Below are 27,210 nucleotides of genomic sequence, written 5' to 3' on the forward strand. Positions count from 1 at the left end.
CCATGAAGGGGACCTTGTTGGGCCCGCCCCTTTCACGGTTATCGCTTCTCGGCCTTTTGGCTAAGATCAAGTGTAGTATCTGTTCTTATCAGTTTAATATCTGATACGTCCCCTATCTGGGGACCATATATTAAATGGATTTTTGAGAACGGGGGCCGATTTCGAAGCTTGCTTCCGTCGCCCTATGCATTGACCCGATATGGCAGTATCTTCGGGTACAGTGCACCACCCCCTTACAGGGTTAAAAAGAAAGATTCCTACTTTCATTGCTACCTGCTTGCTGGCTAGCCAGCTAGCCAGCCCTGTGGGCCTTGCTGCTGCTGCTGCTGCTGCTGCTGCTGCTGCTGCAGCCAAAAAACAAAAGGTGGTGCTGCTGCTGCTTCTGCTGCTTCTGCTTGTGTCTGGCCGCTGTTGGAGCGTCCAGGCACAGGACTTCTGCTGCTGCTGACTAAATGGCCTCCTTAATTGGATCATTTGAGTAGCCAGCACACCTGTGCAGGTAGGGCATGACATGATAGGCAGCTGCCTTGATAGCGGGTGGGTGCTGAATGTTCCTAATTGACAAAATAAGATTAATGCTTATGAAGAAATATAAAATCTCATCCCTTCCCCAATATCGCGCCACACCCCTACCCCTTAATTCCCTGGTTGAACTTGATGGACATATGTCTTTTTTCGACCGTACTAACTATGTAACTATGTAACATAACATGGGGGGGTCTCCTGGCTGTTCACACAGGTGTGTCATTGCTGTACATTGACCATGCATTGCTTCTGTGGTATTGCAAAGGCAAAGACAAATGCTTCCAGCCATCCATTGCACTAATGGATTGGTCATCAGCTGGCTGTCTATGTCCCGCATCAATATAGACCAAAGTACAGAGGGTTAGGCTATGCTATAGTGCACCTACCTGATGCATCAGAAGGTGCGAGGCCCTTGCTAAATTCTGTGCACAGACTTTGAGATCTATGCTTTAGACTGTATCTAAACCTGCTCCAACATGGACTGACATTCTGGCCTACTTTCAGCCGATGCGACTTGTCTGTCGCTGAACAGTCGCTTTTTATGTATTCAGCACCTATGTATAATGTTGTAAAAATGCTCTAGAAGCTAAAGTCGCAGAAATGTCACACATATTTGGCCTGCAACTTTCTGTGCGACAAATTCAGACAGGAAAAATCAGTATAAATCCTTAGAAAATTATCCCCCAGTGTCTCCATCTGCTGGCGGTATTGAATAAGCATTGCTGCACTGATGGGGTATGCATTAGACGAAAAAAAAGAAGAAAAAGAAGAATAATACGCCCAGAAAAGAGGCGAAAAGGAGAAAAACGTAAAAAAACGTGAAAAAAAAGTAAGAGGAAGAGAAGGGAAAAAAAGGTGGAAATGGGTTTAAAAGTGATTTCGGCGGAGAAATATATATATATATATATATATATATATATATATATATATATATATATACGCGCACACACACACATATATATAAACGTATTCTCCGTTGAGATATTGCAGCCGCTGCTGTGTCCAGGCCCAGGAGCCTTAGCACTGTGCTGTGATGTCACTCAATACCACTGACATCACTAGGTGTAAACAACATCTCTCCTTTGCTGTGTATGTGACTATGGAGCTGTTTGGTGATGTCGTCTATTATGGCCTTCATAGAAGCAACAGGAGATTGTTGCATCCATCTAGAACCCTCAGAACTACAGTGCTAAGATGTCACTCACTTCCACAGGCCTTGCAGAGTGTAAACAACAACAACCCAGCTTTGTTGTGTATGTAACCATAGGGATTGTGATGTCACCTAGAACCTTCACAGCAGCGACAGCTTTATGAGGAGCATCAGCACTGCTCTGCCTGAGCAGAACCATCACCGCCATAGGTTGTCAAATAACCCGGATTTAACCCACACAGGTAAGTCCAATGGGGTGCAGGCATGTCCTCTATGCTTACAGCTTCCCGTGGGTGTTGGTTTGATACCGTTTGGGGACAGCCAAGGAGGCATCTGCAGGCAACAAAGGTAGGTGTGTGCTTGTGTGTGTGTTTCCTATGCAGATCCTAAGCCCAGTGTCACATGCAAGTAGGAGGAGTAAGAAGGGTTCCTGGCAAATCCGGGTTATGGATTGCATTTAAAAAGGCCCCGTGGGAGTGCAATGGGCCCCTGTCTTGCTGCTTAGCAATAATGGTATGGGTTTAGGTTCTGCTGTGTGTACTGGTGGTTGACTGCCCCCCAGCCCAGAGTGTGCATGGAAAATTGTCTGGCAGCCTCCCTGACAGCAAGCAGTGATAGTGCCCATGAAGGGGACCTTGTTGGGCCCGCCCCTTTCACGGTTATCGCTTCTCGGCCTTTTGGCTAAGATCAAGTGTAGTATCTGTTCTTATCAGTTTAATATCTGATACGTCCCCTATCTGGGGACCATATATTAAATGGATTTTTGAGAACGGGGGCCGATTTCGAAGCTTGCTTCCGTCGCCCTATGCATTGACCCGATATGGCAGTATCTTCGGGTACAGTGCACCACCCCCTTACAGGGTTAAAAAGAAAGATTCCTACTTTCATTGCTACCTGCTTGCTGGCTAGCCAGCCCTGTGGGCCTTGCTGCTGCTGCTGCTGCTGCTGCTGCTGCTGCAGCCAAAAAACAAAAGGTGGTGCTGCTGCTGCTTCTGCTGCTTCTGCTTGTGTCTGGCCGCTGTTGGAGCGTCCAGGCACAGGACTTCTGCTGCTGCTGACTAAACGGCCTCCTTAATTGGATCATTTGAGTAGCCAGCACACCTGTGCAGGTAGGGCATGACATGATAGGCAGCTGCCTTGATAGCGGGTGGGTGCTGAATGTTCCTAATTGACAAAATAAGATTAATGCTTATGAAGAAATATAAAATCTCATCCCTTCCCCAATATCGCGCCACACCCCTACCCCTTAATTCCCTGGTTGAACTTGATGGACATATGTCTTTTTTCGACCGTACTAACTATGTAACTATGTAACATAACATGGGGGGGTCTCCTGGCTGTTCACACAGGTGTGTCATTGCTGTACATTGACCATGCATTGCTTCTGTGGTATTGCAAAGGCAAAGACAAATGCTTCCAGCCATCCATTGCACTAATGGATTGGTCATCAGCTGGCTGTCTATGTCCCGCATCAATATAGACCAAAGTACAGAGGGTTAGGCTATGCTATAGTGCACCTACCTGATGCATCAGAAGGTGCGAGGCCCTTGCTAAATTCTGTGCACAGACTTTGAGATCAATGCTTTAGACTGTATCTAAACCTGCTCCAACATGGACTGACATTCTGGCCTACTTTCAGCCGATGCGACTTGTCTGTCGCTGAACAGTCGCTTTTTATGTATTCAGCACCTATGTATAATGTTGTAAAAATGCTCTAGAAGCTAAAGTCGCAGAAATGTCACACATATTTGGCCTGCAACTTTCTGTGCGACAAATTCAGACAGGAAAAATCAGTATAAATCCTTAGAAAATTATCCCCCAGTGTCTCCATCTGCTGGCGGTATTGAATAAGCATTGCTGCACTGATGGGGTATGCATTAGACGAAAAAAAAGAAGAAAAAGAAGAATAATACGCCCAGAAAAGAGGCGAAAAGGAGAAAAACGTAAAAAAACGTGAAAAAAAAGTAAGAGGAAGAGAAGGGAAAAAAAGGTGGAAATGGGTTTAAAAGTGATTTCGGCGGAGAAATATATATATATATATATATATATATATATATATATATATATATATATACGCGCACACACACACATATATATAAACGTATTCTCCGTTGAGATATTGCAGCCGCTGCTGTGTCCAGGCCCAGGAGCCTTAGCACTGTGCTGTGATGTCACTCAATACCACTGACATCACTAGGTGTAAACAACATCTCTCCTTTGCTGTGTATGTGACTATGGAGCTGTTTGGTGATGTCGTCTATTATGGCCTTCATAGAAGCAACAGGAGATTGTTGCATCCATCTAGAACCCTCAGAACTACAGTGCTATGATGTCACTCACTTCCACAGGCCTTGCAGAGTGTAAACAACAACAACCCAGCTTTGTTGTGTATGTAACCATAGGGATTGTGATGTCACCTAGAACCTTCACAGCAGCGACAGCTTTATGAGGAGCATCAGCACTGCTCTGCCTGAGCAGAACCATCACCGCCATAGGTTGTCAAATAACCCGGATTTAACCCACACAGGTAAGTCCAATGGGGTGCAGGCATGTCCTCTATGCTTACAGCTTCCCGTGGGTGTTGGTTTGATACCGTTTGGGGACAGCCAAGGAGGCATCTGCAGGCAACAAAGGTAGGTGTGTGCTTGTGTGTGTGTTTCCTATGCAGATCCTAAGCCCAGTGTCACATGCAAGTAGGAGGAGTAAGAAGGGTTCCTGGCAAATCCGGGTTATGGATTGCATTTAAAAAGGCCCCGTGGGAGTGCAATGGGCCCCTGTCTTGCTGCTTAGCAATAATGGTATGGGTTTAGGTTCTGCTGTGTGTACTGGTGGTTGACTGCCCCCCAGCCCAGAGTGTGCATGGAAAATTGTCTGGCAGCCTCCCTGACAGCAAGCAGTGATAGTGCCCATGAAGGGGACCTTGTTGGGCCCGCCCCTTTCACGGTTATCGCTTCTCGGCCTTTTGGCTAAGATCAAGTGTAGTATCTGTTCTTATCAGTTTAATATCTGATACGTCCCCTATCTGGGGACCATATATTAAATGGATTTTTGAGAACGGGGGCCGATTTCGAAGCTTGCTTCCGTCGCCCTATGCATTGACCCGATATGGCAGTATCTTCGGGTACAGTGCACCACCCCCTTACAGGGTTAAAAAGAAAGATTCCTACTTTCATTGCTACCTGCTTGCTGGCTAGCCAGCTAGCCAGCCCTGTGGGCCTTGCTGCTGCTGCTGCTGCTGCTGCTGCAGCCAAAAAACAAAAGGTGGTGCTGCTGCTGCTTCTGCTGCTTCTGCTTGTGTCTGGCCGCTGTTGGAGCGTCCAGGCACAGGACTTCTGCTGCTGCTGACTAAATGGCCTCCTTAATTGGATCATTTGAGTAGCCAGCACACCTGTGCAGGTAGGGCATGACATGATAGGCAGCTGCCTTGATAGCGGGTGGGTGCTGAATGTTCCTAATTGACAAAATAAGATTAATGCTTATGAAGAAATATAAAATCTCATCCCTTCCCCAATATCGCGCCACACCCCTACCCCTTAATTCCCTGGTTGAACTTGATGGACATATGTCTTTTTTCGACCGTACTAACTATGTAACTATGTAACATAACATGGGGGGGTCTCCTGGCTGTTCACACAGGTGTGTCATTGCTGTACATTGACCATGCATTGCTTCTGTGGTATTGCAAAGGCAAAGACAAATGCTTCCAGCCATCCATTGCACTAATGGATTGGTCATCAGCTGGCTGTCTATGTCCCGCATCAATATAGACCAAAGTACAGAGGGTTAGGCTATGCTATAGTGCACCTACCTGATGCATCAGAAGGTGCGAGGCCCTTGCTAAATTCTGTGCACAGACTTTGAGATCTATGCTTTAGACTGTATCTAAACCTGCTCCAACATGGACTGACATTCTGGCCTACTTTCAGCCGATGCGACTTGTCTGTCGCTGAACAGTCGCTTTTTATGTATTCAGCACCTATGTATAATGTTGTAAAAATGCTCTAGAAGCTAAAGTCGCAGAAATGTCACACATATTTGGCCTGCAACTTTCTGTGCGACAAATTCAGACAGGAAAAATCAGTATAAATCCTTAGAAAATTATCCCCCAGTGTCTCCATCTGCTGGCGGTATTGAATAAGCATTGCTGCACTGATGGGGTATGCATTAGACGAAAAAAAAGAAGAAAAAGAAGAATAATACGCCCAGAAAAGAGGCGAAAAGGAGAAAAACGTAAAAAAACGTGAAAAAAAAGTAAGAGGAAGAGAAGGGAAAAAAAGGTGGAAATGGGTTTAAAAGTGATTTCGGCGGAGATATATATATATATATATATATATATATATATATATATATATATATATATACGCGCACACACACACATATATATAAACGTATTCTCCGTTGAGATATTGCAGCCGCTGCTGTGTCCAGGCCCAGGAGCCTTAGCACTGTGCTGTGATGTCACTCAATACCACTGACATCACTAGGTGTAAACAACATCTCTCCTTTGCTGTGTATGTGACTATGGAGCTGTTTGGTGATGTCGTCTATTATGGCCTTCATAGAAGCAACAGGAGATTGTTGCATCCATCTAGAACCCTCAGAACTACAGTGCTATGATGTCACTCACTTCCACAGGCCTTGCAGAGTGTAAACAACAACAACCCAGCTTTGTTGTGTATGTAACCATAGGGATTGTGATGTCACCTAGAACCTTCACAGCAGCGACAGCTTTATGAGGAGCATCAGCACTGCTCTGCCTGAGCAGAACCATCACCGCCATAGGTTGTCAAATAACCCGGATTTAACCCACACAGGTAAGTCCAATGGGGTGCAGGCATGTCCTCTATGCTTACAGCTTCCCGTGGGTGTTGGTTTGATACCGTTTGGGGACAGCCAAGGAGGCATCTGCAGGCAACAAAGGTAGGTGTGTGCTTGTGTGTGTGTTTCCTATGCAGATCCTAAGCCCAGTGTCACATGCAAGTAGGAGGAGTAAGAAGGGTTCCTGGCAAATCCGGGTTATGGATTGCATTTAAAAAGGCCCCGTGGGAGTGCAATGGGCCCCTGTCTTGCTGCTTAGCAATAATGGTATGGGTTTAGGTTCTGCTGTGTGTACTGGTGGTTGACTGCCCCCCAGCCCAGAGTGTGCATGGAAAATTGTCTGGCAGCCTCCCTGACAGCAAGCAGTGATAGTGCCCATGAAGGGGACCTTGTTGGGCCCGCCCCTTTCACGGTTATCGCTTCTCGGCCTTTTGGCTAAGATCAAGTGTAGTATCTGTTCTTATCAGTTTAATATCTGATACGTCCCCTATCTGGGGACCATATATTAAATGGATTTTTGAGAACGGGGGCCGATTTCGAAGCTTGCTTCCGTCGCCCTATGCATTGACCCGATATGGCAGTATCTTCGGGTACAGTGCACCACCCCCTTACAGGGTTAAAAAGAAAGATTCCTACTTTCATTGCTACCTGCTTGCTGGCTAGCCAGCCCTGTGGGCCTTGCTGCTGCTGCTGCTGCTGCTGCAGCCAAAAAACAAAAGGTGGTGCTGCTGCTGCTTCTGCTGCTTCTGCTTGTGTCTGGCCGCTGTTGGAGCGTCCAGGCACAGGACTTCTGCTGCTGCTGACTAAATGGCCTCCTTAATTGGATCATTTGAGTAGCCAGCACACCTGTGCAGGTAGGGCATGACATGATAGGCAGCTGCCTTGATAGCGGGTGGGTGCTGAATGTTCCTAATTGACAAAATAAGATTAATGCTTATGAAGAAATATAAAATCTCATCCCTTCCCCAATATCGCGCCACACCCCTACCCCTTAATTCCCTGGTTGAACTTGATGGACATATGTCTTTTTTCGACCGTACTAACTATGTAACTATGTAACATAACATGGGGGGGTCTCCTGGCTGTTCACACAGGTGTGTCATTGCTGTACATTGACCATGCATTGCTTCTGTGGTATTGCAAAGGCAAAGACAAATGCTTCCAGCCATCCATTGCACTAATGGATTGGTCATCAGCTGGCTGTCTATGTCCCGCATCAATATAGACCAAAGTACAGAGGGTTAGGCTATGCTATAGTGCACCTACCTGATGCATCAGAAGGTGCGAGGCCCTTGCTAAATTCTGTGCACAGACTTTGAGATCTATGCTTTAGACTGTATCTAAACCTGCTCCAACATGGACTGACATTCTGGCCTACTTTCAGCCGATGCGACTTGTCTGTCGCTGAACAGTCGCTTTTTATGTATTCAGCACCTATGTATAATGTTGTAAAAATGCTCTAGAAGCTAAAGTCGCAGAAATGTCACACATATTTGGCCTGCAACTTTCTGTGCGACAAATTCAGACAGGAAAAATCAGTATAAATCCTTAGAAAATTATCCCCCAGTGTCTCCATCTGCTGGCGGTATTGAATAAGCATTGCTGCACTGATGGGGTATGCATTAGACGAAAAAAAAGAAGAAAAAGAAGAATAATACGCCCAGAAAAGAGGCGAAAAGGAGAAAAACGTAAAAAAACGTGAAAAAAAAGTAAGAGGAAGAGAAGGGAAAAAAAGGTGGAAATGGGTTTAAAAGTGATTTCGGCGGAGAAATATATATATATATATATATATATATATATATATATATATATATATATATATATGCGCACACACACACATAGATATAAACGTATTCTCCGTTGAGATATTGCAGCCGCTGCTGTGTCCAGGCCCAGGAGCCTTAGCACTGTGCTGTGATGTCACTCAATACCACTGACATCACTAGGTGTAAACAACATCTCTCCTTTGCTGTGTATGTGACTATGGAGCTGTTTGGTGATGTCGTCTATTATGGCCTTCATAGAAGCAACAGGAGATTGTTGCATCCATCTAGAACCCTCAGAACTACAGTGCTATGATGTCACTCACTTCCACAGGCCTTGCAGAGTGTAAACAACAACAACCCAGCTTTGTTGTGTATGTAACCATAGGGATTGTGATGTCACCTAGAACCTTCACAGCAGCGACAGCTTTATGAGGAGCATCAGCACTGCTCTGCCTGAGCAGAACCATCACCGCCATAGGTTGTCAAATAACCCGGATTTAACCCACACAGGTAAGTCCAATGGGGTGCAGGCATGTCCTCTATGCTTACAGCTTCCCGTGGGTGTTGGTTTGATACCGTTTGGGGACAGCCAAGGAGGCATCTGCAGGCAACAAAGGTAGGTGTGTGCTTGTGTGTGTGTTTCCTATGCAGATCCTAAGCCCAGTGTCACATGCAAGTAGGAGGAGTAAGAAGGGTTCCTGGCAAATCCGGGTTATGGATTGCATTTAAAAAGGCCCCGTGGGAGTGCAATGGGCCCCTGTCTTGCTGCTTAGCAATAATGGTATGGGTTTAGGTTCTGCTGTGTGTACTGGTGGTTGACTGCCCCCCAGCCCAGAGTGTGCATGGAAAATTGTCTGGCAGCCTCCCTGACAGCAAGCAGTGATAGTGCCCATGAAGGGGACCTTGTTGGGCCCGCCCCTTTCACGGTTATCGCTTCTCGGCCTTTTGGCTAAGATCAAGTGTAGTATCTGTTCTTATCAGTTTAATATCTGATACGTCCCCTATCTGGGGACCATATATTAAATGGATTTTTGAGAACGGGGGCCGATTTCGAAGCTTGCTTCCGTCGCCCTATGCATTGACCCGATATGGCAGTATCTTCGGGTACAGTGCACCACCCCCTTACAGGGTTAAAAAGAAAGATTCCTACTTTCATTGCTACCTGCTTGCTGGCTAGCCAGCTAGCCAGCCCTGTGGGCCTTGCTGCTGCTGCTGCTGCTGCTGCAGCCAAAAAACAAAAGGTGCTGCTTCTGCTGCTTCTGCTTGTGTCTGGCCGCTGTTGGAGCGTCCAGGCACAGGACTTCTGCTGCTGCTGACTAAATGGCCTCCTTAATTGGATCATTTGAGTAGCCAGCACACCTGTGCAGGTAGGGCATGACATGATAGGCAGCTGCCTTGATAGCGGGTGGGTGCTGAATGTTCCTAATTGACAAAATAAGATTAATGCTTATGAAGAAATATAAAATCTCATCCCTTCCCCAATATCGCGCCACACCCCTACCCCTTAATTCCCTGGTTGAACTTGATGGACATATGTCTTTTTTCGACCGTACTAACTATGTAACTATGTAACATAACATGGGGGGGGTCTCCTGGCTGTTCACACAGGTGTGTCATTGCTGTACATTGACCATGCATTGCTTCTGTGGTATTGCAAAGGCAAAGACAAATGCTTCCAGCCATCCATTGCACTAATGGATTGGTCATCAGCTGGCTGTCTATGTCCCGCATCAATATAGACCAAAGTACAGAGGGTTAGGCTATGCTATAGTGCACCTACCTGATGCATCAGAAGGTGCGAGGCCCTTGCTAAATTCTGTGCACAGACTTTGAGATCTATGCTTTAGACTGTATCTAAACCTGCTCCAACATGGACTGACATTCTGGCCTACTTTCAGCCGATGCGACTTGTCTGTCGCTGAACAGTCGCTTTTTATGTATTCAGCACCTATGTATAATGTTGTAAAAATGCTCTAGAAGCTAAAGTCGCAGAAATGTCACACATATTTGGCCTGCAACTTTCTGTGCGACAAATTCAGACAGGAAAAATCAGTATAAATCCTTAGAAAATTATCCCCCAGTGTCTCCATCTGCTGGCGGTATTGAATAAGCATTGCTGCACTGATGGGGTATGCATTAGACGAAAAAAAAGAAGAAAAAGAAGAATAATACGCCCAGAAAAGAGGCGAAAAGGAGAAAAACGTAAAAAAACGTGAAAAAAAAGTAAGAGGAAGAGAAGGGAAAAAAAGGTGGAAATGGGTTTAAAAGTGATTTCGGCGGAGAAATATATATATATATATATATATATATATATATATATATATATATACGCGCACACACACACATATATATAAACGTATTCTCCGTTGAGATATTGCAGCCGCTGCTGTGTCCAGGCCCAGGAGCCTTAGCACTGTGCTGTGATGTCACTCAATACCACTGACATCACTAGGTGTAAACAACATCTCTCCTTTGCTGTGTATGTGACTATGGAGCTGTTTGGTGATGTCGTCTATTATGGCCTTCATAGAAGCAACAGGAGATTGTTGCATCCATCTAGAACCCTCAGAACTACAGTGCTATGATGTCACTCACTTCCACAGGCCTTGCAGAGTGTAAACAACAACAACCCAGCTTTGTTGTGTATGTAACCATAGGGATTGTGATGTCACCTAGAACCTTCACAGCAGCGACAGCTTTATGAGGAGCATCAGCACTGCTCTGCCTGAGCAGAACCATCACCGCCATAGGTTGTCAAATAACCCGGATTTAACCCACACAGGTAAGTCCAATGGGGTGCAGGCATGTCCTCTATGCTTACAGCTTCCCGTGGGTGTTGGTTTGATACCGTTTGGGGACAGCCAAGGAGGCATCTGCAGGCAACAAAGGTAGGTGTGTGCTTGTGTGTGTGTTTCCTATGCAGATCCTAAGCCCAGTGTCACATGCAAGTAGGAGGAGTAAGAAGGGTTCCTGGCAAATCCGGGTTATGGATTGCATTTAAAAAGGCCCCGTGGGAGTGCAATGGGCCCCTGTCTTGCTGCTTAGCAATAATGGTATGGGTTTAGGTTCTGCTGTGTGTACTGGTGGTTGACTGCCCCCCAGCCCAGAGTGTGCATGGAAAATTGTCTGGCAGCCTCCCTGACAGCAAGCAGTGATAGTGCCCATGAAGGGGACCTTGTTGGGCCCGCCCCTTTCACGGTTATCGCTTCTCGGCCTTTTGGCTAAGATCAAGTGTAGTATCTGTTCTTATCAGTTTAATATCTGATACGTCCCCTATCTGGGGACCATATATTAAATGGATTTTTGAGAACGGGGGCCGATTTCGAAGCTTGCTTCCGTCGCCCTATGCATTGACCCGATATGGCAGTATCTTCGGGTACAGTGCACCACCCCCTTACAGGGTTAAAAAGAAAGATTCCTACTTTCATTGCTACCTGCTTGCTGGCTAGCCAGCTAGCCAGCCCTGTGGGCCTTGCTGCTGCTGCTGCTGCTGCTGCTGCTGCTGCTGCAGCCAAAAAACAAAAGGTGGTGCTGCTGCTGCTTCTGCTGCTTCTGCTTGTGTCTGGCCGCTGTTGGAGCGTCCAGGCACAGGACTTCTGCTGCTGCTGACTAAATGGCCTCCTTAATTGGATCATTTGAGTAGCCAGCACACCTGTGCAGGTAGGGCATGACATGATAGGCAGCTGCCTTGATAGCGGGTGGGTGCTGAATGTTCCTAATTGACAAAATAAGATTAATGCTTATGAAGAAATATAAAATCTCATCCCTTCCCCAATATCGCGCCACACCCCTACCCCTTAATTCCCTGGTTGAACTTGATGGACATATGTCTTTTTTCGACCGTACTAACTATGTAACTATGTAACATAACATGGGGGGGTCTCCTGGCTGTTCACACAGGTGTGTCATTGCTGTACATTGACCATGCATTGCTTCTGTGGTATTGCAAAGGCAAAGACAAATGCTTCCAGCCATCCATTGCACTAATGGATTGGTCATCAGCTGGCTGTCTATGTCCCGCATCAATATAGACCAAAGTACAGAGGGTTAGGCTATGCTATAGTGCACCTACCTGATGCATCAGAAGGTGCGAGGCCCTTGCTAAATTCTGTGCACAGACTTTGAGATCTATGCTTTAGACTGTATCTAAACCTGCTCCAACATGGACTGACATTCTGGCCTACTTTCAGCCGATGCGACTTGTCTGTCGCTGAACAGTCGCTTTTTATGTATTCAGCACCTATGTATAATGTTGTAAAAATGCTCTAGAAGCTAAAGTCGCAGAAATGTCACACATATTTGGCCTGCAACTTTCTGTGCGACAAATTCAGACAGGAAAAATCAGTATAAATCCTTAGAAAATTATCCCCCAGTGTCTCCATCTGCTGGCGGTATTGAATAAGCATTGCTGCACTGATGGGGTATGCATTAGACGAAAAAAAAGAAGAAAAAGAAGAATAATACGCCCAGAAAAGAGGCGAAAAGGAGAAAAACGTAAAAAAACGTGAAAAAAAAGTAAGAGGAAGAGAAGGGAAAAAAAGGTGGAAATGGGTTTAAAAGTGATTTCGGCGGAGAAATATATATATATATATATATATATATATATATATATATATATATATATACGCGCACACACACACATATATATAAACGTATTCTCCGTTGAGATATTGCAGCCGCTGCTGTGTCCAGGCCCAGGAGCCTTAGCACTGTGCTGTGATGTCACTCAATACCACTGACATCACTAGGTGTAAACAACATCTCTCCTTTGCTGTGTATGTGACTATGGAGCTGTTTGGTGATGTCGTCTATTATGGCCTTCATAGAAGCAACAGGAGATTGTTGCATCCATCTAGAACCCTCAGAACTACAGTGCTATGATGTCACTCACTTCCACAGGCCTTGCAGAGTGTAAACAACAACAACCCAGCTTTGTTGTGTATGTAACCATAGGGATTGTGATGTCACCTAGAACCTTCACAGCAGCGACAGCTTTATGAGGAGCATCAGCACTGCTCTGCCTGAGCAGAACCATCACCGCCATAGGTTGTCAAATAACCCGGATTTAACCCACACAGGTAAGTCCAATGGGGTGCAGGCATGTCCTCTATGCTTACAGCTTCCCGTGGGTGTTGGTTTGATACCGTTTGGGGACAGCCAAGGAGGCATCTGCAGGCAACAAAGGTAGGTGTGTGCTTGTGTGTGTGTTTCCTATGCAGATCCTAAGCCCAGTGTCACATGCAAGTAGGAGGAGTAAGAAGGGTTCCTGGCAAATCCGGGTTATGGATTGCATTTAAAAAGGCCCCGTGGGAGTGCAATGGGCCCCTGTCTTGCTGCTTAGCAATAATGGTATGGGTTTAGGTTCTGCTGTGTGTACTGGTGGTTGACTGCCCCCCAGCCCAGAGTGTGCATGGAAAATTGTCTGGCAGCCTCCCTGACAGCAAGCAGTGATAGTGCCCATGAAGGGGACCTTGTTGGGCCCGCCCCTTTCACGGTTATCGCTTCTCGGCCTTTTGGCTAAGATCAAGTGTAGTATCTGTTCTTATCAGTTTAATATCTGATACGTCCCCTATCTGGGGACCATATATTAAATGGATTTTTGAGAACGGGGGCCGATTTCGAAGCTTGCTTCCGTCGCCCTATGCATTGACCCGATATGGCAGTATCTTCGGGTACAGTGCACCACCCCCTTACAGGGTTAAAAAGAAAGATTCCTACTTTCATTGCTACCTGCTTGCTGGCTAGCCAGCTAGCCAGCCCTGTGGGCCTTGCTGCTGCTGCTGCTGCTGCTGCTGCTGCTGCAGCCAAAAAACAAAAGGTGGTGCTGCTGCTGCTTCTGCTGCTTCTGCTTGTGTCTGGCCGCTGTTGGAGCGTCCAGGCACAGGACTTCTGCTGCTGCTGACTAAATGGCCTCCTTAATTGGATCATTTGAGTAGCCAGCACACCTGTGCAGGTAGGGCATGACATGATAGGCAGCTGCCTTGATAGCGGGTGGGTGCTGAATGTTCCTAATTGACAAAATAAGATTAATGCTTATGAAGAAATATAAAATCTCATCCCTTCCCCAATATCGCGCCACACCCCTACCCCTTAATTCCCTGGTTGAACTTGATGGACATATGTCTTTTTTCGACCGTACTAACTATGTAACTATGTAACATAACATGGGGGGGTCTCCTGGCTGTTCACACAGGTGTGTCATTGCTGTACATTGACCATGCATTGCTTCTGTGGTATTGCAAAGGCAAAGACAAATGCTTCCAGCCATCCATTGCACTAATGGATTGGTCATCAGCTGGCTGTCTATGTCCCGCATCAATATAGACCAAAGTACAGAGGGTTAGGCTATGCTATAGTGCACCTACCTGATGCATCAGAAGGTGCGAGGCCCTTGCTAAATTCTGTGCACAGACTTTGAGATCTATGCTTTAGACTGTATCTAAACCTGCTCCAACATGGACTGACATTCTGGCCTACTTTCAGCCGATGCGACTTGTCTGTCGCTGAACAGTCGCTTTTTATGTATTCAGCACCTATGTATAATGTTGTAAAAATGCTCTAGAAGCTAAAGTCGCAGAAATGTCACACATATTTGGCCTGCAACTTTCTGTGCGACAAATTCAGACAGGAAAAATCAGTATAAATCCTTAGAAAATTATCCCCCAGTGTCTCCATCTGCTGGCGGTATTGAATAAGCATTGCTGCACTGATGGGGTATGCATTAGACGAAAAAAAAGAAGAAAAAGAAGAATAATACGCCCAGAAAAGAGGCGAAAAGGAGAAAAACGTAAAAAAACGTGAAAAAAAAGTAAGAGGAAGAGAAGGGAAAAAAAGGTGGAAATGGGTTTAAAAGTGATTTCGGCGGAGAAATATATATATATATATATATATATATATATATATATATACGCGCACACACACACATATATATAAACGTATTCTCCGTTGAGATATTGCAGCCGCTGCTGTGTCCAGGCCCAGGAGCCTTAGCACTGTGCTGTGATGTCACTCAATACCACTGACATCACTAGGTGTAAACAACATCTCTCCTTTGCTGTGTATGTGACTATGGAGCTGTTTGGTGATGTCGTCTATTATGGCCTTCATAGAAGCAACAGGAGATTGTTGCATCCATCTAGAACCCTCAGAACTACAGTGCTATGATGTCACTCACTTCCACAGGCCTTGCAGAGTGTAAACAACAACAACCCAGCTTTGTTGTGTATGTAACCATAGGGATTGTGATGTCACCTAGAACCTTCACAGCAGCGACAGCTTTATGAGGAGCATCAGCACTGCTCTGCCTGAGCAGAACCATCACCGCCATAGGTTGTCAAATAACCCGGATTTAACCCACACAGGTAAGTCCAATGGGGTGCAGGCATGTCCTCTATGCTTACAGCTTCCCGTGGGTGTTGGTTTGATACCGTTTGGGGACAGCCAAGGAGGCATCTGCAGGCAACAAAGGTAGGTGTGTGCTTGTGTGTGTGTTTCCTATGCAGATCCTAAGCCCAGTGTCACATGCAAGTAGGAGGAGTAAGAAGGGTTCCTGGCAAATCCGGGTTATGGATTGCATTTAAAAAGGCCCCGTGGGAGTGCAATGGGCCCCTGTCTTGCTGCTTAGCAATAATGGTATGGGTTTAGGTTCTGCTGTGTGTACTGGTGGTTGACTGCCCCCCAGCCCAGAGTGTGCATGGAAAATTGTCTGGCAGCCTCCCTGACAGCAAGCAGTGATAGTGCCCATGAAGGGGACCTTGTTGGGCCCGCCCCTTTCACGGTTATCGCTTCTCGGCCTTTTGGCTTCGATCCCGTGCGGTTTACCGGGCGGGTTAGGAGTTGAAGGGGGTGGTGATCGGGGCCCTCTTTGCGGGGGGCCCTGGGTTATTTCGGAGTTGCGATAGTGGGTTTCATCGCCTGCAAAAATGAGTGGAGGAGAGAGGATTCGCGGAATGGAAGACACGGTCAGGATTTTCGTCCCAACGGAACATCGGGGAACGGTTGGCCTGGACCAGATTGTGCTGGAGATTCTACGCAGGCTCCAGTACCTAAAGGTAACAGATGTATTTGCAATGCAAGATTTCCCTAGACAGGGTATTTATGATGTTACATTTGTTAATTCCGAGATTTGTCAGAGGGTCTACAAGGACCTGGAAGGAATGAAGAGAAAGAATGAGCCGGATATTATGAGGAAAGTTAAAGTAGAGCCTTTGTTTCTGAGTACAGAGAAAGTGGTCATCGTACATATGTACAATCCCAAAGTTACAGACTCAATGGTAACAAATTTTCTTTATCGTTATTGTGAAGAAGTGAAGTTTTTTGGAAAACTAAAGAACAGACATGGTTTTTTTAACTGTAAAAGGAAATATGTTGTGAAGTTCAAGAAGGATGAGTCTATGGAGGAGGGAATTAAGAGTATTCCTCAAGTTTTTTCCATTGGAGGAGAGCGTGGTTTTTGTTTTTATGAGGGGCAGCTTCAGTTTTGCCGCAAATGTCAAGCATATGGCCACGTGCAGGACGCATGTCCTGTGAAGGGTGTTGTTTGTAGGAACTGTGGCAAGACTGGGCATGAAACAAGTTTTTGCGTTGAGGAAAAGACTTGTGATATTTGTGGGAGTAATTCCCATTTGGCAAGAGGATGTCACTTATGGTACAAGAGAAGGAGTTATGCTGATGCGGCTGGAAGTAAAGGTGGACAGAGCAATGAACAGGGAATGGGAAGGAGGTCTTTTTCAGAAGCCACAGGTGTGGATGGAGGTGTGGATGGAGGTGAAAAATCTAATGTGGAGGGGGAATGTGAAGTCGGGAGGAGCGCAGGTGGTACGATTGTTAAAAATGTTGTTGCTCAGGTGGATGTGATTAAAGAGGCTTTTGTGGAGACAAGTGTGGTGGTTGAACAGGAGTATAAGAAAGTGGTCTCCACAAGTGAAATAACATGTGCAAAGGGGGTGGAGGTCAAGAAGATTGAAACTGTGTATGGAGATGTTTTTCCTTGTGGAAGCATGAGTGGTGATGTGGAATGTCCAGACCCTGTTGTGGGGGAGGAGGAGGGAATGGAATTCCAAGAAAATGTGCAGTCACCTGAGAAGTCCCTTACACCTGCTCAGAGATTTGTCAGCAGTGATGAGGAGGATGAGGTGGGGGTGGAAAGTAAAAGAAGTAAAAAAGGAAGTTGGACTGGGGATCAAGAGGACCCAGTGGTTGGAAGAGGAGTTGAAATGGACAGGGACTCTGATCCAGGGTCGCCTGATTGTTATGAAAATGTTTTAAGGAAAGTTGAGAGTCACAGCAGTAATTTTTAACTATGATGGATATTAAAGTTTTGATTTTATTCATTTTAGTTATTATGACTCTTATCTTAACAACCCTTAATGTCAGGAGTATTGGATCAGAAGTAAGAAGAGCTGCTATTTTTGAGGTGTTGGAGAATGTGAGAGCTGATATAATATGTTTACAGGAGTGTGCAATTAAATCTGCACCTTATGCTGATGAGTGGAGGATGGGACAATCTTTTTGGTCAACTAGTACGGATAACAAGAATGAAGGAGTTGGTTTTTTAATCAAAAATAACAATATCAAAGTTTTAAATTGCCAGATTTTAATACCAGGCCGTTGCATGGTTTTAAACTTTGAGTTTTTAGACCAGAGGATTAGAGTTTTTAACGTATATGCCCCAGCAGAGAAGAAAGAGCGGTTGGTTTTTTTAGAGTCCTTGAAGTTTTTTATCCCTGGTCGGGAAAGTACTATAGTGGCTGGTGATTTTAACTGTATCCGTACTGTTAATGACCGTGAGAGTGCTGCTGAAGTCCGAACTGACATTACCTCTAATGCTTTAAATCAATTAGTACAAGACTTACACTATATAGATGCTGGACTGATGATTGACACTGATGATAGATATACATATGTATCGGATAGTGGTCACTGTAAATCCCGAATAGATTATATTTTTGTGTCTGAAGGGATGAAGGTGGCCCGGTGTAATCAGATGATGTCGATTTTCTCAGATCATAAAATTTTATCTGCTGAAATAAGCATCTCAGAGTCCATTGCCTTTGGTAGGGGACTCTGGAAGTTGAATGTGAGTTTACTTGAAGAAGAGGAGGTAATGGCAGGTTTTAAAAATATATTTTTATCCTGTGCTGCTAAACAAGACTGTTTTAAAAATATTTTAGACTGGTGGGATTGGGCTAAAGTGAACTTTGCTGGTTATTTTAAGTCTGTTTGCATTAAGAGAGCACAGGAGAAGAGGCGGAGAGATGAGACTTTAGTTTCACAGTTGGAGACTCTCTTTAAGTTTAAGAACGCTGGTCTAGAGGTGGATGCTGAAATTTGTGAAATTAAGGAAGAGATGAAGACAAGGTTGAAGGAAAGAGGAAGGAATATTGTTTACAGGGCTAAGGTGCAACATTTGGAGGAGAATGAACAATGTAGTCGATATTTTTTTAAAAAGTGTTTTAAGCCAAAGGGGGTCTTTAAGTCAGTTTTAACCTCAAGTGGTGAGGTGGTTGGTAGGGAGATGGAGGAGGAGGTTTGTAAATTTTATGAAACACTTTTTAGTAATGAAAGTAAAGCTGCTATTAATGAAATGGAAGACTACTGTAACATTTTAGAGGATCAAATTCCAGATGAGGAGAAAGTTTTTTTGGTGGAAGATGTTAGTGAAAATGAAATTAGAATGGCGCTGAATGGAATGGCAAAAGGTAAAACCCCTGGTAGTGACGGCCTTCCAGCTGAGTTTTATGTTGTATTTTGGCCTCTTTTAAAAGATGTTTTTACTCGGGTTGTGCAATATGTTTTTAAGTTTGGGATTTTAGCTGATTCAATGAAGAAGGGAATTATCACACTAATACATAAGAAAGGTGACGAACGTGATATAAAAAATTGGAGACCAATTTCATTGTTAAACAGTGACTATAAAATTATTGCTAAAATTGTTGCAAACAGGCTTAGGAATATTATTGGCCATATGGTAGATAATTACCAAGTATGTGCTGTACCCGGGAGAAGAATTACTGATAATTTATTGATTTTAAGGGATGTTATTTATTATTGTAATTTTAATAAGGTGCCTCTTTTTGTCGAGTCAGTGGATTTCGAGAAGGCCTATGATAAAGTCGCACACAAATTTATGTTTATGGCCCTAAAACATATGGGGATCCCAATGAAGTTATTACATGTTATTAAAGGGTTATATAATGGTGTTACTGGACAAGTTTTAATGAATGGCCATGTTGGTCCTGCTTTTAAGATTTTATCAGGGGTTCGGCAGGGTTGCCCACTCTCCCCAATCCTTTTCATCTGTGTAATAGAGGCCTTGTTAAAGAATGTTCAGAAAGACAAATGTGTTAAAGGAGTTTTTATACCTGGCAGTGGTGGGAGTGATCTTAAGGTTTTAAGCTACATGGATGATGTTGTGTTTACATGTACTTCAAAAGCAGATTTGAATAGAGTGAATTTGCATATTCAAATTTTTTGCTGTGTGGCCGGAATGTGTGTAAACTGGGGCAAATGTCATTTGGTGAATTTTGGGAAATGCGAAGATGTGTTGGTGGATGGAGTAGAGATAAAGGAGAATGTGGAAGTTTTAGGGGTCATTTTTGAAAAGAATCTTAAAGGGACAGAGACTTACAACAAGCTGGACAGTAAAATTGAAAAGAAATTGAATTTTTGGAAATTGAGGAGTTTATCCCTTAAAGGGAAAGTACTTGTTATTAAGACTGTGATTTTACCTTTACTTTTATATACTGCGATGGTTTTTCCACCTGGTAAGCTTTGGATGAGGAAGACAACAAGAAGACTTTTTGTTTTCTTTTGGGGATCCAAAATGGAAAAAATGAAAAGAGAGAAGGTAATGAGTACTGTAAAGAATGGTGGATATGACTTTCCAAATATTGATTTGTTTTTAAAGTTACACTATTTTCTTTTAATTTTCAAGACGATCCAGTGCAATAGTAAAACAGCTGATATGTGTAAATATTTAGCAGGATGGTTGTTTTCTAAGTGGGGCTGGTGTGAGAGGGATCTGAGGAAACCAATGGCGCTGATTATACCTACCTTTTATGTGGTTCTTCGGTCTTTCAATGATCAGTTTAATTTGAGCTCCTTGGGGAAACCTGAAAAGAAGAAAATAGAATATGAGTTGAGAAAGAGTGAAAAATTTAATGAAGTACCATTCTGTAATATTGCACAGTCAGTTAAGATTTGGAGCCTTTTTAATTCCTTTGGTTTATCAAATAGACAAAAAGATGTGGTATGGATGTCTTACCATGGTTGCCTCCCAACTCGAGTGTTTTTAAGAGGAAGAGGAATAAGAGTGAGTGAACAGTGTCCAAGAGAGGGTTGTGGAGGTAAAGAAGATATTGTACATTTGTGGTGGGACTGTTTTTATGCCAAGGAAGTTTTTAGGCTTTTAACAAGATTTTTTATTGCACTTATGGGTTTTAATGATTTTACTTTTGAGAAAATTTTTATCGGTCAGGACTTTAACATGAAGAATGATGCACGTGTTACTTGGATAATTTTTTCTGTTTTTAAAGAAGTTTTATGGGACTCCAGGAATTTGCTTGTTTTTAAAAATGTTTCCATTTCTCCAAGTGAATGTAGGAGGTTGTTGCTCGGAAGACTTTTTATTGCATATTTATTAGATAAGAAGAGAATGGGAGAAGACAATGCTGAAAAGATCTGGAAATATACCCAATGGTGGAAACTGTAAGTCTGACCAGTTTATGTTTGGTTTTTTAAAAGTTTTTGTTTTCCTTCAGCTTTTACCTTTTGGTTTTAAGTTCTTGACCCTCGGTTCCCTTTTTTTTGTCTTTCCGCATGATGTTTTTTCAGACATTGTTTTAAGTGACGAGTCCTGGTAGGAGACCTGATGATCGTTCAAACAATAGTCTGTAACTGAGGAAAAAAAAAAAAAAAAAAAAAAAAAAAAATCTGTTCTTATCAGTTTAATATCTGATACGTCCCCTATCTGGGGACCATATATTAAATGGATTTTTGAGAACGGGGGCCGATTTCGAAGCTTGCTTCCGTCGCCCTATGCATTGACCCGATATGGCAGTATCTTCGGGTACAGTGCACCACCCCCTTACAGGGTTAAAAAGAAAGATTCCTACTTTCATTGCTACCTGCTTGCTGGCTAGCCAGCTAGCCAGCCCTGTGGGCCTTGCTGCTGCTGCTGCTGCTGCTGCTGCAGCCAAAAAACAAAAGGTGGTGCTGCTGCTGCTTCTGCTGCTTCTGCTTGTGTCTGGCCGCTGTTGGAGCGTCCAGGCACAGGACTTCTGCTGCTGCTGACTAAATGGCCTCCTTAATTGGATCATTTGAGTAGCCAGCACACCTGTGCAGGTAGGGCATGACATGATAGGCAGCTGCCTTGATAGCGGGTGGGTGCTGAATGTTCCTAATTGACAAAATAAGATTAATGCTTATGAAGAAATATAAAATCTCATCCCTTCCCCAATATCGCGCCACACCCCTACCCCTTAATTCCCTGGTTGAACTTGATGGACATATGTCTTTTTTCGACCGTACTAACTATGTAACTATGTAACATAACATGGGGGGGTCTCCTGGCTGTTCACACAGGTGTGTCATTGCTGTACATTGACCATGCATTGCTTCTGTGGTATTGCAAAGGCAAAGACAAATGCTTCCAGCCATCCATTGCACTAATGGATTGGTCATCAGCTGGCTGTCTATGTCCCGCATCAATATAGACCAAAGTACAGAGGGTTAGGCTATGCTATAGTGCACCTACCTGATGCATCAGAAGGTGCGAGGCCCTTGCTAAATTCTGTGCACAGACTTTGAGATCTATGCTTTAGACTGTATCTAAACCTGCTCCAACATGGACTGACATTCTGGCCTACTTTCAGCCGATGCGACTTGTCTGTCGCTGAACAGTCGCTTTTTATGTATTCAGCACCTATGTATAATGTTGTAAAAATGCTCTAGAAGCTAAAGTCGCAGAAATGTCACACATATTTGGCCTGCAACTTTCTGTGCGACAAATTCAGACAGGAAAAATCAGTATAAATCCTTAGAAAATTATCCCCCAGTGTCTCCATCTGCTGGCGGTATTGAATAAGCATTGCTGCACTGATGGGGTATGCATTAGACGAAAAAAAAGAAGAAAAAGAAGAATAATACGCCCAGAAAAGAGGCGAAAAGGAGAAAAACGTAAAAAAACGTGAAAAAAAAGTAAGAGGAAGAGAAGGGAAAAAAAGGTGGAAATGGGTTTAAAAGTGATTTCGGCGGAGAAATATATATATATATATATATATATATATATATATATATATACGCGCACACACACACATATATATAAACGTATTCTCCGTTGAGATATTGCAGCCGCTGCTGTGTCCAGGCCCAGGAGCCTTAGCACTGTGCTGTGATGTCACTCAATACCACTGACATCACTAGGTGTAAACAACATCTCTCCTTTGCTGTGTATGTGACTATGGAGCTGTTTGGTGATGTCGTCTATTATGGCCTTCATAGAAGCAACAGGAGATTGTTGCATCCATCTAGAACCCTCAGAACTACAGTGCTATGATGTCACTCACTTCCACAGGCCTTGCAGAGTGTAAACAACAACAACCCAGCTTTGTTGTGTATGTAACCATAGGGATTGTGATGTCACCTAGAACCTTCACAGCAGCGACAGCTTTATGAGGAGCATCAGCACTGCTCTGCCTGAGCAGAACCATCACCGCCATAGGTTGTCAAATAACCCGGATTTAACCCACACAGGTAAGTCCAATGGGGTGCAGGCATGTCCTCTATGCTTACAGCTTCCCGTGGGTGTTGGTTTGATACCGTTTGGGGACAGCCAAGGAGGCATCTGCAGGCAACAAAGGTAGGTGTGTGCTTGTGTGTGTGTTTCCTATGCAGATCCTAAGCCCAGTGTCACATGCAAGTAGGAGGAGTAAGAAGGGTTCCTGGCAAATCCGGGTTATGGATTGCATTTAAAAAGGCCCCGTGGGAGTGCAATGGGCCCCTGTCTTGCTGCTTAGCAATAATGGTATGGGTTTAGGTTCTGCTGTGTGTACTGGTGGTTGACTGCCCCCCAGCCCAGAGTGTGCATGGAAAATTGTCTGGCAGCCTCCCTGACAGCAAGCAGTGATAGTGCCCATGAAGGGGACCTTGTTGGGCTCGCCCCTTTCACGGTTATCGCTTCTCGGCCTTTTGGCTAAGATCAAGTGTAGTATCTGTTCTTATCAGTTTAATATCTGATACGTCCCCTATCTGGGGACCATATATTAAATGGATTTTTGAGAACGGGGGCCGATTTCGAAGCTTGCTTCCGTCGCCCTATGCATTGACCCGATATGGCAGTATCTTCGGGTACAGTGCACCACCCCCTTACAGGGTTAAAAAGAAAGATTCCTACTTTCATTGCTACCTGCTTGCTGGCTAGCCAGCTAGCCAGCCCTGTGGGCCTTGCTGCTGCTGCTGCTGCTGCTGCTGCAGCCAAAAAACAAAAGGTGGTGCTGCTGCTGCTTCTGCTGCTTCTGCTTGTGTCTGGCCGCTGTTGGAGCGTCCAGGCACAGGACTTCTGCTGCTGCTGACTAAATGGCCTCCTTAATTGGATCATTTGAGTAGCCAGCACACCTGTGCAGGTAGGGCATGACATGATAGGCAGCTGCCTTGATAGCGGGTGGGTGCTGAATGTTCCTAATTGACAAAATAAGATTAATGCTTATGAAGAAATATAAAATCTCATCCCTTCCCCAATATCGCGCCACACCCCTACCCCTTAATTCCCTGGTTGAACTTGATGGACATATGTCTTTTTTCGACCGTACTAACTATGTAACTATGTAACATAACATGGGGGGGTCTCCTGGCTGTTCACACAGGTGTGTCATTGCTGTACATTGACCATGCACTGCTTCTGTGGTATTGCAAAGGCAAAGACAAATGCTTCCAGCCATCCATTGCACTAATGGATTGGTCATCAGCTGGCTGTCTATGTCCCGCATCAATATAGACCAAAGTACAGAGGGTTAGGCTATGCTATAGTGCACCTACCTGATGCATCAGAAGGTGCGAGGCCCTTGCTAAATTCTGTGCACAGACTTTGAGATCTATGCTTTAGACTGTATCTAAACCTGCTCCAACATGGACTGACATTCTGGCCTACTTTCAGCCGATGCGACTTGTCTGTCGCTGAACAGTCGCTTTTTATGTATTCAGCACCTATGTATAATGTTGTAAAAATGCTCTAGAAGCTAAAGTCGCAGAAATGTCACACATATTTGGCCTGCAACTTTCTGTGCGACAAATTCAGACAGGAAAAATCAGTATAAATCCTTAGAAAATTATCCCCCAGTGTCTCCATCTGCTGGCGGTATTGAATAAGCATTGCTGCACTGATGGGGTATGCATTAGACGAAAAAAAAGAAGAAAAAGAAGAATAATACGCCCAGAAAAGAGGCGAAAAGGAGAAAAACGTAAAAAAACGTGAAAAAAAAGTAAGAGGAAGAGAAGGGAAAAAAAGGTGGAAATGGGTTTAAAAGTGATTTCGGCGGAGAAATATATATATATATATATATATATATATATATATATATATATATATACGCGCACACACACACATATATATAAACGTATTCTCCGTTGAGATATTGCAGCCGCTGCTGTGTCCAGGCCCAGGAGCCTTAGCACTGTGCTGTGATGTCACTCAATACCACTGACATCACTAGGTGTAAACAACATCTCTCCTTTGCTGTGTATGTGACTATGGAGCTGTTTGGTGATGTCGTCTATTATGGCCTTCATAGAAGCAACAGGAGATTGTTGCATCCATCTAGAACCCTCAGAACTACAGTGCTATGATGTCACTCACTTCCACAGGCCTTGCAGAGTGTAAACAACAACAACCCAGCTTTGTTGTGTATGTAACCATAGGGATTGTGATGTCACCTAGAACCTTCACAGCAGCGACAGCTTTATGAGGAGCATCAGCACTGCTCTGCCTGAGCAGAACCATCACCGCCATAGGTTGTCAAATAACCCGGATTTAACCCACACAGGTAAGTCCAATGGGGTGCAGGCATGTCCTCTATGCTTACAGCTTCCCGTGGGTGTTGGTTTGATACCGTTTGGGGACAGCCAAGGAGGCATCTGCAGGCAACAAAGGTAGGTGTGTGCTTGTGTGTGTGTTTCCTATGCAGATCCTAAGCCCAGTGTCACATGCAAGTAGGAGGAGTAAGAAGGGTTCCTGGCAAATCCGGGTTATGGATTGCATTTAAAAAGGCCCCGTGGGAGTGCAATGGGCCCCTGTCTTGCTGCTTAGCAATAATGGTATGGGTTTAGGTTCTGCTGTGTGTACTGGTGGTTGACTGCCCCCCAGCCCAGAGTGTGCATGGAAAATTGTCTGGCAGCCTCCCTGACAGCAAGCAGTGATAGTGCCCATGAAGGGGACCTTGTTGGGCCCGCCCTTTTCACGGTTATCGCTTCTCAGCCTTTTGGCTAAGATCAAGTGTAGTATCTGTTCTTATCAGTTTAATATCTGATACGTCCCCTATCTGGGGACCATATATTAAATGGATTTTTGAGAACGGGGGCCGATTTCGAAGCTTGCTTCCGTCGCCCTATGCATTGACCCGATATGGCAGTATCTTCGGGTACAGTGCACCACCCCCTTACAGGGTTAAAAAGAAAGATTCCTACTTTCATTGCTACCTGCTTGCTGGCTAGCCAGCTAGCCAGCCCTGTGGGCCTTGCTGCTGCTGCTGCTGCTGCTGCTGCTGCTGCAGCCAAAAAACAAAAGGTGGTGCTGCTGCTGCTTCTGCTGCTTCTGCTTGTGTCTGGCCGCTGTTGGAGCGTCCAGGCACAGGACTTCTGCTGCTGCTGACTAAATGGCCTCCTTAATTGGATCATTTGAGTAGCCAGCACACCTGTGCAGGTAGGGCATGACATGATAGGCAGCTGCCTTGATAGCGGGTGGGTGCTGAATGTTCCTAATTGACAAAATAAGATTAATGCTTATGAAGAAATATAAAATCTCATCCCTTCCCCAATATCGCGCCACACCCCTACCCCTTAATTCCCTGGTTGAACTTGATGGACATATGTCTTTTTTCGACCGTACTAACTATGTAACTATGTAACATAACATGGGGGGGTCTCCTGGCTGTTCACACAGGTGTGTCATTGCTGTACATTGACCATGCATTGCTTCTGTGGTATTGCAAAGGCAAAGACAAATGCTTCCAGCCATCCATTGCACTAATGGATTGGTCATCAGCTGGCTGTCTATGTCCCGCATCAATATAGACCAAAGTACAGAGGGTTAGGCTATGCTATAGTGCACCTACCTGATGCATCAGAAGGTGCGAGGCCCTTGCTAAATTCTGTGCACAGACTTTGAGATCTATGCTTTAGACTGTATCTAAACCTGCTCCAACATGGACTGACATTCTGGCCTACTTTCAGCCGATGCGACTTGTCTGTCGCTGAACAGTCGCTTTTTATGTATTCAGCACCTATGTATAATGTTGTAAAAATGCTCTAGAAGCTAAAGTCGCAGAAATGTCACACATATTTGGCCTGCAACTTTCTGTGCGACAAATTCAGACAGGAAAAATCAGTATAAATCCTTAGAAAATTATCCCCCAGTGTCTCCATCTGCTGGCGGTATTGAATAAGCATTGCTGCACTGATGGGGTATGCATTAGACGAAAAAAAAGAAGAAAAAGAAGAATAATACGCCCAGAAAAGAGGCGAAAAGGAGAAAAACGTAAAAAAACGTGAAAAAAAAGTAAGAGGAAGAGAAGGGAAAAAAAGGTGGAAATGGGTTTAAAAGTGATTTCGGCGGAGAAATATATATATATATATATATATATATATATATATATATACGCGCACACACACACATATATATAAACGTATTCTCCGTTGAGATATTGCAGCCGCTGCTGTGTCCAGGCCCAGGAGCCTTAG

The 27,210-nt window shown here is 44.5% G+C and overlaps 10 non-coding genes across 10 annotated transcripts; all 10 read left to right on the top strand.

Moving 5' to 3' along the window:
* Positions 1-40: 40 nt before the first annotated feature.
* On the top strand, positions 41-231 carry LOC130302834 (U2 spliceosomal RNA). Its single transcript, XR_008852981.1, has one exon. It is a non-coding gene; the product is annotated as a U2 spliceosomal RNA (small nuclear RNA).
* A 2,105-nt stretch (positions 232-2,336) lies between these two features.
* LOC130302835 (U2 spliceosomal RNA) lies at positions 2,337-2,527 on the top strand. Its single transcript, XR_008852982.1, has one exon. It is a non-coding gene; the product is annotated as a U2 spliceosomal RNA (small nuclear RNA).
* Positions 2,528-4,621: 2,094 nt separating this feature from the next.
* LOC130302836 (U2 spliceosomal RNA) lies at positions 4,622-4,812 on the top strand. Its single transcript, XR_008852983.1, has one exon. It is a non-coding gene; the product is annotated as a U2 spliceosomal RNA (small nuclear RNA).
* A 2,096-nt stretch (positions 4,813-6,908) lies between these two features.
* On the top strand, positions 6,909-7,099 carry LOC130302838 (U2 spliceosomal RNA). Its single transcript, XR_008852985.1, has one exon. It is a non-coding gene; the product is annotated as a U2 spliceosomal RNA (small nuclear RNA).
* A 2,089-nt stretch (positions 7,100-9,188) lies between these two features.
* On the top strand, positions 9,189-9,379 carry LOC130302839 (U2 spliceosomal RNA). Its single transcript, XR_008852986.1, has one exon. It is a non-coding gene; the product is annotated as a U2 spliceosomal RNA (small nuclear RNA).
* Positions 9,380-11,460: 2,081 nt separating this feature from the next.
* On the top strand, positions 11,461-11,651 carry LOC130302840 (U2 spliceosomal RNA). The gene has a single exon (XR_008852987.1). It is a non-coding gene; the product is annotated as a U2 spliceosomal RNA (small nuclear RNA).
* Positions 11,652-13,756: 2,105 nt separating this feature from the next.
* On the top strand, positions 13,757-13,947 carry LOC130302841 (U2 spliceosomal RNA). Its single transcript, XR_008852988.1, has one exon. It is a non-coding gene; the product is annotated as a U2 spliceosomal RNA (small nuclear RNA).
* A 7,198-nt stretch (positions 13,948-21,145) lies between these two features.
* Positions 21,146-21,344, top strand: LOC130302862 (U2 spliceosomal RNA). The gene has a single exon (XR_008853007.1). It is a non-coding gene; the product is annotated as a U2 spliceosomal RNA (small nuclear RNA).
* Positions 21,345-23,432: 2,088 nt separating this feature from the next.
* On the top strand, positions 23,433-23,623 carry LOC130302842 (U2 spliceosomal RNA). The gene has a single exon (XR_008852989.1). It is a non-coding gene; the product is annotated as a U2 spliceosomal RNA (small nuclear RNA).
* A 2,094-nt stretch (positions 23,624-25,717) lies between these two features.
* Positions 25,718-25,908, top strand: LOC130302854 (U2 spliceosomal RNA). Its single transcript, XR_008853000.1, has one exon. It is a non-coding gene; the product is annotated as a U2 spliceosomal RNA (small nuclear RNA).
* Positions 25,909-27,210: the final 1,302 nt, after the last annotated feature.

Source organism: Hyla sarda, unplaced genomic scaffold (genome assembly GCF_029499605.1).
Source record: "Hyla sarda isolate aHylSar1 unplaced genomic scaffold, aHylSar1.hap1 scaffold_1184, whole genome shotgun sequence".
Taxonomy (NCBI): Eukaryota; Metazoa; Chordata; class Amphibia; order Anura; family Hylidae; genus Hyla; species Hyla sarda.